The following is a 9991-nucleotide window of genomic DNA, read 5'->3' on the forward strand; positions in this document are numbered from 1 at the left end:
GCAGGGAACTTTGTAATATGATATAAAGCTGTAGAGCAAAAGCCTGAGGCTCTGATTTCTGTCTCCTGTGGTTAAAATGGTTTAGGAGGCTTTGGCCCCGGTTCAGCAAAGCACTTAAGTTCATATGCTACCTTTTCTTATTAGTCTCAGTGGAACGATTCACATGGATTAAACTAAGCCTGAGTTTGCTGGCCTTCCTGGAGCAGGGGCTTTACAGTAGGTTGGAAGCATGAAATTAACACCCCTAAAGATGGTGTTGGCGTAAAGCTGATGTAAAGAAGCTCAAGTAAGAGCAGCTCGGAAGGCTTGGAGAAGAACGATGGTGTGATTGGTCTCGTGAATTTGCTGGGCCAGATGCAGAAACTTGTAACAAGTCTTAATAGTCTCTAGAAGAAACACAGCAAATTCTCTGAGGTGGTAAAAACTCTGCTCAAGTGTCAAGCCAGTTCAGAAACATGATGTGGCGCTGTGTGGGTGCAGATGGAGTTCAGAGCTGGAGATGCTCTGGGGGTCCTTGCCTCTCTGGAAGCTGCTGCCAGCTTTGCTACCAGGAACAGCCATGTATTGGACAACTGAAAGCAGAGTCAGAACCTAACTGAACAGTAGGGATTCACCTGTGGCTCTGCAGACAGCACTAGTGCCGTACAGAGGAACCAAATGTGTTTCTTGTTTTGGATAGTCTGCGGTTAGCTGCTTGCTCAGGAGCCCCAGCAGCTCGAGGTAAGCTGCTGTGCTCTGTGATGCAGGCAGCAGAAGCAGTCCTCATTGTCTCCTGAAGCAAAGCAGTAACTGAACTCAACCATTTGGCATTTGCTTGTCATCTTTTACGTGTATTTCTGCTGGAGAGCTCTATGAAAAATGCAAAAGGACCCATTTCAAGTAGCAAATAGCAAGAACTCTAAGGCTTTTCATAACGTGTTATTGATGGCATCAAAGCAACAAATGTAGGACACTACCAGATCCTGAAATCAGTGTTTTCTTGTATAGAAAGTGTATGTTTGCAAAGTGGTTAATTGCTTGCAGCTTGATAGCGTGAGCATGTTGTTGAGCTTTCCAGTATGTCAAATGGAAACCTCCAGCTGCTGCTGGGTTCCAGCTCTCTTTCTGGGCTGCTGTGGCTCCGGGACAGCTTTCTGCCCTGAGCTTTCCATGGCCAGCATTGCATCTTAGGTAAGTTGTTTGTTAAAGCACATGGGGCAGTGTGTTTGCTTCTGAATTCAGATTTATGTACAGGCCAGCAGGGTCACAGTGATGCTGTGGAAAGCATGTGAGAGGGCTCCTTTTCTCCCCAGAACGCTCACTGCCTGATTCATGGTCTCAGTGCTGCAAATTGTCTTTGTCCTCTTGAGGCAGAACAAGAAGGCTGTTCTTTTTCTTGTCTGTGTCTGTGATAGAAAGAGCCCTGAGAGAAAGACGTCTTACACATGAAGTCTCCATCTGACTGGGTAACTGGATTTTGTGAGATGCTGCCCTTTAGCCCTGCGGTAGGGTGTCTGTGTCATGTACTGCTGCAGTAAAGGTTCCTGTCGCTGAATGCCACTCCATCTGTTTGGTGCCTTGTAACTTCATGACTGGGGAAATAAGTTATTCCTGGTTTGAAGGGGAAGACGTGAGGGACAGGCAACCGCTGTCTGAGCCCTGTTCAGCTCTTTGAGCTGGCTTATTTTAGCTTGGAGCCTTTGCATTCCTTTGGCCAGTACAGGCCTTAAAAATAAATTAAATAAATAAAATCCTGATGGGTGGTAAATAAAAGATGAAATTGAGCTGGTGGGATGAATAAGGGGCTGATGCTGTTGAATAGTGGTGACTGTCACTACCCTTCCAAAGAAAGTTGTCTGATCACACCATTACTAATAGTACTGTGTCCTGGGGGACTCGAGTGGATGTCAGTGTCACACTGGGCTGGCAGTTGCCATGACTTAGTAAGAGGCAGGATTTTGTCTGAAGTTGTGAGATGCTATAATGGAAGGAAAAAAAGGCAGAAACTACTCAGTCAAGTGCTAATATTTCTCTGCTGGAAGTTCTCAGGCTTACTGCTCTTCTCCCTTTGCATAGTAAAAGATCGCACTTGCAGCCCTACATCTTGTTGAATAAAAACTCATCAAAAAGAAATCCACTGAGCATTGCTCAACACACAGACTTCACATCCAACCCAGTAAAGCTCTGTGCTTGCACTCTCAGCTCCCACATGCTTTACTGGAGAGACTGTCAAATAGACCTCCCTCGTCTTGAAGATCTGCATGTCAACACACTCCTGGAGATGCAGAAAAGGTCTGGACAGTGCTTTGGTCTGACCAGGGCACCTTGTCTATCATTACTCCTCAGCACCAACTGAAGGGCCCTACTCTGAGTGCTGAGCACCTGGTGTACAACAGCTTTCTTCCTTTTTACTCTACGGAAGCTGCCTTCGTGCTTCGTTTTACTGGTAAAGCTGTGTAGGGCTGAAAATATTGCATCTGAACTAATAAGGATGAGGCAGTGGTGCTGCTTGTGAATTGTAATTGCAACAAAGGCCAGAGTATTCTTTTGAGTGTTCAAACGCAAACCAGAAGCAACAAAGCCTGAAGAAGCAAATTTGTAAGCATCTCTAAGGATATATTCAGAAGAGCTGATACACAGATAACAGGAGATTATTGTAGCCTTTTCTAATACCTTTCTGATAATTGTGTGGACTACGAAATGATTAAGAAAACTGGAGAGCGCTTAAATTGATGGCAAGAGGAAAGCAATTGGCAAACAATGTAGATGGATTGGGAAGCATGTACAATGATCCTCAAAGAAGAGCTGAGACAGCAAACAGTTGAGCTGTTGATGATGTAAAGAGTTAGAACAGGATGAGACTGGGGAAGAAAAGAAACGTTCCCGTGTCAGAGGAAAATCAGGTTGCAATGGTGAAAAGTGTGAAGTAATTTCTTGGACAATAGTGGAAGCCTCAGAGTTTTGAGTCATTTAAACCTGGGTCCCAGGACAAAACTCCAAAATATACTGTAAATACCTACCTTGTAGAGGAATGGATATTGCTGTGTTTCATTTCAGTCGCTTTTCTGGCAGGAGCACTGACTGTTTTCTGGAGTGGAAAGTCAGATGAGTTGCAACTTGGCTGGGGAGAATGGAGGTTTCAGTGGTGTGTATGTGTATTTTTTTTCCCATGCATATTAGCAGCTGAGGATCAGATTTGTTAGAGTGCTTTCAAGTTAAGCTCCAATAATAAAAGTATCAGAATAGATGTTAAGACGACATGAAAAATTGTGTAGGAATCACTTTACATTATCAGATCCTGAGTTCTTTACAGAGCTTTGTTTTCCATGCTTCATTGAAGCTAACAGGAATTCTGTTGCTGGTGTCTTGCAAATAGAGGCTGTCCCATGGTAAAAGCCAGTAACGGTGTACTGCATCCGCCATTTAGAAAGCTCAATTACTAATTTTTTCTTGGAGTTAGTGCTGTGAACTGAGTTTGTTACCTTCTTAAATCTGCAGTACAACTGTTCATGGACAGCTGTTACATCAGTGTTACTCACCCTGACCAAACCTGACCTTTTTAGAAAGTGTTTAAGAGAAATGCAGGTAATGAGCAACTTTAGTTAAATAATGATTCACTTATATTTAAAGCTGTATTATACAACATCTTGAATTAATGGAAGTATTCATTTACCTTTATAAGGTTTTCTTTTTTACTGCATGTCCAAGGGAGGACAGGGCTGTTTCAAGATGCTGACTTCTCATCCCAAGCAGAAAGACATGCAAAACTGGTTTCCCAGATAGCATTCAGCTTATCTGTCACTGTCAGAATTCCTAAACTGATGTGACACTAATGTGTGAGAGGGATTCCTCATATTAGTGTAGTAAGTGTCAAAAAGCATAAGCAGTCAATTTGAGGCTAGATCAGATGGCTGTGAATTTTAAGGCTGCAAAGTCTCCTTGGGGATAAATTATTTTGTAAGTACTCAACGTTTTTATACTCAGCCTTCCTTTTGTAATAGACCTGCCAGGTGTCACTAGAAGCAAGATATTAAAACTAAAACACAGACTTTGTCCAACGCAGAGAATGCTTCCAAAGGTGCTGAGGCTCAGTGTGCTTGGAATAAATCAAATCCTCTCCAGCTGCTTATCACCAGATCAAAGTAGCATCAGTAATTACATAGCAGCCCATACAAAGACTATCCTGGATCCTTCTACCTTTTAGGCCTCTGAATTTGAACGACTTTTGCCTCTTGACAGGTGGAAAATTGAGATGGAAAAGAGAATCTTCATCTCTTGGGAGAAATGAAGGCTTGTCCTAAGCAGAAGGCAAGGCCTGAAATACAGCTGTGACACATGTAAATAAATTGGAGTTGGCCTCCAAAGAGGAACTTTTCCTGTCTGTGTGCAGCTCGTGGGTTAGCTTCATCTCCCTGGACTGCTCACGGGGTGTGGGTCGGAGAGAGAGAAGTCTGCCAGGGGTCATCAGTGTTTTGCCTTCATTTCCAAGCACAACAAAGGAATGTGATGTTTGCGAAAATGTGACTCATTGGAAAAGGTTTTGGCTGCCATGTGCCTGTTAGGATTGTAACGGGAAAACATCTGCTTTCCACAGTCTGTTACCAATCTGGAGGATGCTCACGGTGGTATATGTTAAATTGACTTCTGAAGTAATGTTGATAGGACAAGGAGTCAGTATTACGAATACATCTTTAAAAGACTCTCTGGTACTGAGGATGAATATTATTTCTCTAAAATTTCTCAAAGTCTGAGTGTGTGAGGATTTTGTTGTTGTGGTGTTTTTTTTTTTTTTTTTGCTTTTATGGAAAGCCATGTGCTGATGTAACAAAATGAATGGGGTTCTTGGTTTGCAAAAAGTAAAGGGATGCACAACTGAAACTGATAATGCACACAAGTACAAGTATAGGTAACAATATTAGCTTTATTGCTTACAGGATGGACTTTGTTACATCTCCTTTGTTTTGAGTAATGGGAAATATATCTAGGGGACAGATGGTATACCAGAGATCTGTGGGATGTGAAGGTTGCAAAACTTTTATAATAAAGACTGTCAAAAATGCAGACTTTTATCATGTTAATTGCACAGCAAATACTCATTGCAGCATATAGGGAAATGTGCTTGGTTTTGGTCTGGCTGAAGTTATATAAAATTGCTGTCAAAAGCTTAGACATGATTGGTTTTCTTTTTTTCAAACTTAGGAGCAAGTCCTGTGACTATTTCAGCATGACTCCATCAATAGACCAAAAGCACGTATGTGTTGACAGGTCTGGACTTGAGAATTCGTATCCAGCACAGTAATTTGCCTGTTGCATGCTCATCACCTGACTCTTCTCTATGCCCTAACAGTTTATATATGCATCCTGCTTGGATCACATTTGGAGGAAGCATTGGCAGCTGGCCTAAAGGTTATATATAGCTCTGCACAGCAGGGTATGTAACTTCAGTTCTGGGTAACTAACAGATAACCAAAACCACCACAAAGAGAATGCAGATGCAAGTCTGTAGAAGGAAAGGGAAAAAAGGTCATTGTTCTCTTTATATTCTTGTTATATTCTGTATGTTCTCTCCTATATGCTCTTTTCTATATTGTTCTCTTACCTACCAGTTACATAGCTAAGAGTGGCTACTTACAATGAAAGCATAGTATGATAAGGCAATCATAGGTGATACAGAAACATGTATAACATGTAAATAAAATACCAGTGGTATGGAAGAAATAGGCTTTTTTAGGTGAAGTAATGGCAGGAGTACCCGCAGTATGGGTTAGGAAGTCACAAAGGTATAATAACTAAACATTTCAGGTACATTTAAATATATATTACCTATTATATAGATTCTGTGTATCTATATTTATGTATTTATACATAGAGAGAAAGAGAACAGACTCCAGGAAGGTATAGATCATGTAACAGCATGCCCAGCTGTCACACTACTTGAAGTACCAGCGCTGCCCTTTATCTGAGGGCACTGTGCAGATCTGGAAATACAAAAGGAAGTGAATTGGAGAATGTAAACATAGAAGGTGCTGTTTGTTCTGGATGACCTATTGCAGAGCCTTGGGCTTACTGCAGAACTTAGGTTTGCCAATGGCTGAAACTGCATATTTGAAACTTTTTAATAAGTACTAGCGTTGCGTGTAATATGAAAGGCCAAACAAATATAACCTGGCAAAAAAAGATCTCTTTTTTGTTCAGCTTGATTTGTGTTCTAGGTGGGCTATGTAACATAGATGGTGCTGTTGCTGTCCAGCTGGAATGGATAACTGCTGATGGGATATCCCATCTGGGCAGCAGTGGGTGCAGCCAGCAGCCTGCGCGCTTGCCATAGGCTTGCTAGAGCTGAGGGCAACACCCTCTGAGCTGTGCTAGGCACTCTGTTCCTTCCCAGAGATACAGAAGATAAAATGCTATTGATTTCAGCTGGTCCTTACTATTTCTGGTTATTTCTAAAAATTATTCTGGTGTACTTAGCAATTACTTTCTTTCATCCATTCCTCAAGAGTCATGTTTGGAACCATTGTGAGTCTCTGACCCACTCTGGCTGGCACTGAGCATGGGCTCACCTGTGTTTGATGCAAGTTAGGGAAGGCTTCAAAATAAATACTTAGTGATATAGCTGTTTTGGCTGAAAATACTCTTTAAATGGTTCTGAGTGCACTTAAATTTGAGGTCTATATGAGGTTTTGTAAGCTGTCTATTGATTTGTTCATTTTTCTTTTCCATTTTTTTCTCTCATGCTTTTATCTCAACAATTACTGCAGCTTGTCCCAGAATTTGGTAATAGTACATGAGAAATGAGGGCAGCCTTCTAACACAAAGGTGCTGTTGGCAAGCTGGTGTACATGAGTTTATTTGTTGCAACAGTATCCAGGCCCATATCTCCCTGTGAATGTTATTTCCAAAAAAACACCACCACGATTTCATGAAACTCCTACTTAGGCTGAGATTTTCCCTAGTTCTACTGATTTATGTGTTCTCTAAAGCCCATTCCCTTCTAAACGATTGTCTTCATCACCTGGAAGAAATTTAGACAGCTGCTACAGTCCAGAGGGATCTTGTGCCACTTTTTCCATGTAGTCTGAGTCTGTGTATATCACACTGATAGCATAAACTTTAGAACTGTGATGCATTTTTTCCCTTTTTGTTTATGTGGGAGGTTTGGTAACTGCTTTTTAAAGGGCACATTTTAAAGAATGATCATTTGGTGAGTAATGAGGAAAAGACAGAATGTAGGAGTCTGCTTATCTGGAGAAAGTAATGGGAGAGTCCTGCTCTGAAAGCAGTGACGTGAATTTGTTTTGAGATGTCACTCATGTAGTCTTTGATTCCCGCAGGGCAGGCCTCCTTGAGACTGCTAGCTTATGCCTGACAATGTGTCAAAGACAAAACTGGAGCTTTCTTTAAGCCTAAGGTAAGTTAGAAATCATAGAATCATTAAGAGGGTGGAAGAGACCTTCAAAATCAAGCCTGACTCTCAACCTGACCTACGCAGTTGGACCATTAAACCGTGTCCCTTAGTGCCACGTCCACACGTCTCTTAAATGCCTCCAGGGACAGGGGCTTCCCCGCTTCCCTGGGCAGCCTCCTCCAGTGCTTGACCAAGTAGTATTAGCATAGTACTACAGCTACTTTAATGAAGAAAAATATTTTTATCTGGCATGGTCTTGGGTAAGTCTGCCTAATGTTTTTTGAATTGGAGAAGACAGTTGTGAGTGGTTATTGATTTCCTGCCTATAAGCGGTGCCTTCTGTGCGTCTGGTCTGCATTTCCACATGTCATGTATTTCCTGTTTATCTTGTGTTCTGTGGCAGTGGGAAGCAAATCAAAATTCCAAGTATTTTTTCTTTGACACAAGCTATCAGAATCAGGGCTGAAAGTTCAAGTTGAACAATTGTTATCTGCTAGTGTATAGATGAACAGAAAGGGTCAACAGCAAGGGGGCGGAATTGGCAAGTGGCATATAACTACGTGTTAGCAAAAACTAGAAAAGAGTTTGCAGCACGTTGGCAGGACCTCACAGAGCTGCAAAGATTTGGAGACGTAGCAGATGAGCTTAAATGCAAACCATTGCTGGATAGGACATGCTGGAAGTAAGAATTAGAGTACTGTTGTGGTATACTTTATTGTGAGCAGACAGGAAGAAAAGCAAGGTTTTAATGTTGACTGTTCAATGAAAACAGATGCTCACTGCATAGCAGAAGCTACAGAACTGCATACTTATACAGCTAAGGAGGCTACTCAGTTTCAGTGTGTTAGGTAGGATAAAAATGAATGAAGTTTGCCTGCACTTGGTTTCTGGCTACAGAGGAATCCTGCCAAGGATCCAGGTGCTTTCTGCAGTTGAGTTGGTTATTTCTCTGAAGCACTCAAGCAAAGCTGGGGGCTTATTAGAGGATCACCAATCCAACACAGATATCAAACCCTGTTTTTTTTTTTTGTCCTAAATAGTATGATGTGCTGAAAGTGTTTATGACAATATCCTGAATTACTGCAAGGAAGTCTGAAGTTTCTGAATACAGAGAGATGAAGAGTTCAGTATTAAAATTGTTCTTGAATACTGGAGCAGCAACATAATACAGGCTGAACTCTGGACGTACCTATGATGAAGGGAAAAGAGGGAATCGTAACTTTTACAACTGGCCTGATTTGTGGGGTTGTTTTTAAACTAATTCTACTAATAGTAGCAGTAGGTAGCAGATTAGGGGCTGTGGATTCATAATAATTCTTCTAAAATGTCTGCAGCTCATCTTTGAAACTTTCTATTGGACTTTAAGACTTCAGCTTCTTGATGAATGTCTGAAGAGGAAGCAGTCTTGGAATGTAGGACTGAACTTCAGAGAACAGAAAATATAACAAATTTTGTTGCACGAACTACTGTGTCCACAAACAGTGAAATTGCTGCTTGCACCCAAAGAATAAATAAAGATGGTCTTCCATATATGTAGCACAGCAGCATGTGTTTAATGGCATAAAATCGTAGTTTATCTGTCTATCCTGTTAACCAGAGTGGTGAGAACGAGAGGAATTGGTGGAGTTTTGTGTTTCAAGTTGACCTGACTGGTGCAGGAAAGGAGGAAGGCAGGTAGGGAGGGAGGCAACTGGCTTGGGACAGAAAGAGAAAATGCACAAGAGCAACATGTAAGCCATATAGAATGTGTTTAGGCATGTGGCAAATAATATGAATATATTCTAATCTGAAGAGTTTCACTGTGATCCTCTTTGTGGAGCAGCAGTCCCAGAAAAGGTGACCCTTGATTTTCCTGCAGCAAGGAGCGGTGGGAAGTAGGACCCATCCCAGCTCCCTGTCCTGTCAGGACAGCTCTTTTCCATGTGGCCTTCCTTTCCAAGTGTATTTCTACTTTCTTGGCCTCCTGTAGTCTTCTGAAAAAGCAGCAGCTCCTATGCATCCTGAATGTGGACTGACTAGTAAAATAGAAGACCAGGTACACAACTAATTTTAATCTGGCTGAGTGAGGTAGGAGGTACATTACAGAGAAAAAATGCCTTGGACACAACTCTCAGGTTGCCCTTGCTAAGCAGCACATTCTCAGTTAACTTTACATCCTGGGATGCCATTCATCTCCCGGTGTTATTAACTGGCAGATTCCCGAAGAGACAGGCAGCTTTGACTAAAACAGGCTTTGTGATGTCCCACACTGTCAGGTGTTTGATTTATCTTGCTGTTTTGATGCGTCTCCCCCACCCGGAGGGCAGGGTGGTTACGGAGCCGTCCCAGCTTGCTTGGGAATCTGCATTACCAGGCCTGCAGTGTTTTGATGCTGTCTGATGTGCTTCTCTTGAACAGCTGCCGATTGCTGTGGCGCAGCTCTGCTTGGGCTGCAAATGCCCTGGAGCTCGGGCACCTTCTGTGGGGGTGAGAGAAAACGGGCTGTTGAGGGGCGATCAGTTTCTTTCTCCCCCAGCCCTTTTCAAAAACTGGGCTTAAAGACAAAATCCAAGCGAAGGTGTGACGCTGTCTCAGGTTAACAGCTAGTAGAGCTCTGTCCAGTGA

Source organism: Aythya ferina, assembly GCF_964211825.1.
Source record: "Aythya ferina genome assembly, chromosome: 4".
In the NCBI taxonomy this organism is placed as follows: Eukaryota; Metazoa; Chordata; class Aves; order Anseriformes; family Anatidae; genus Aythya; species Aythya ferina.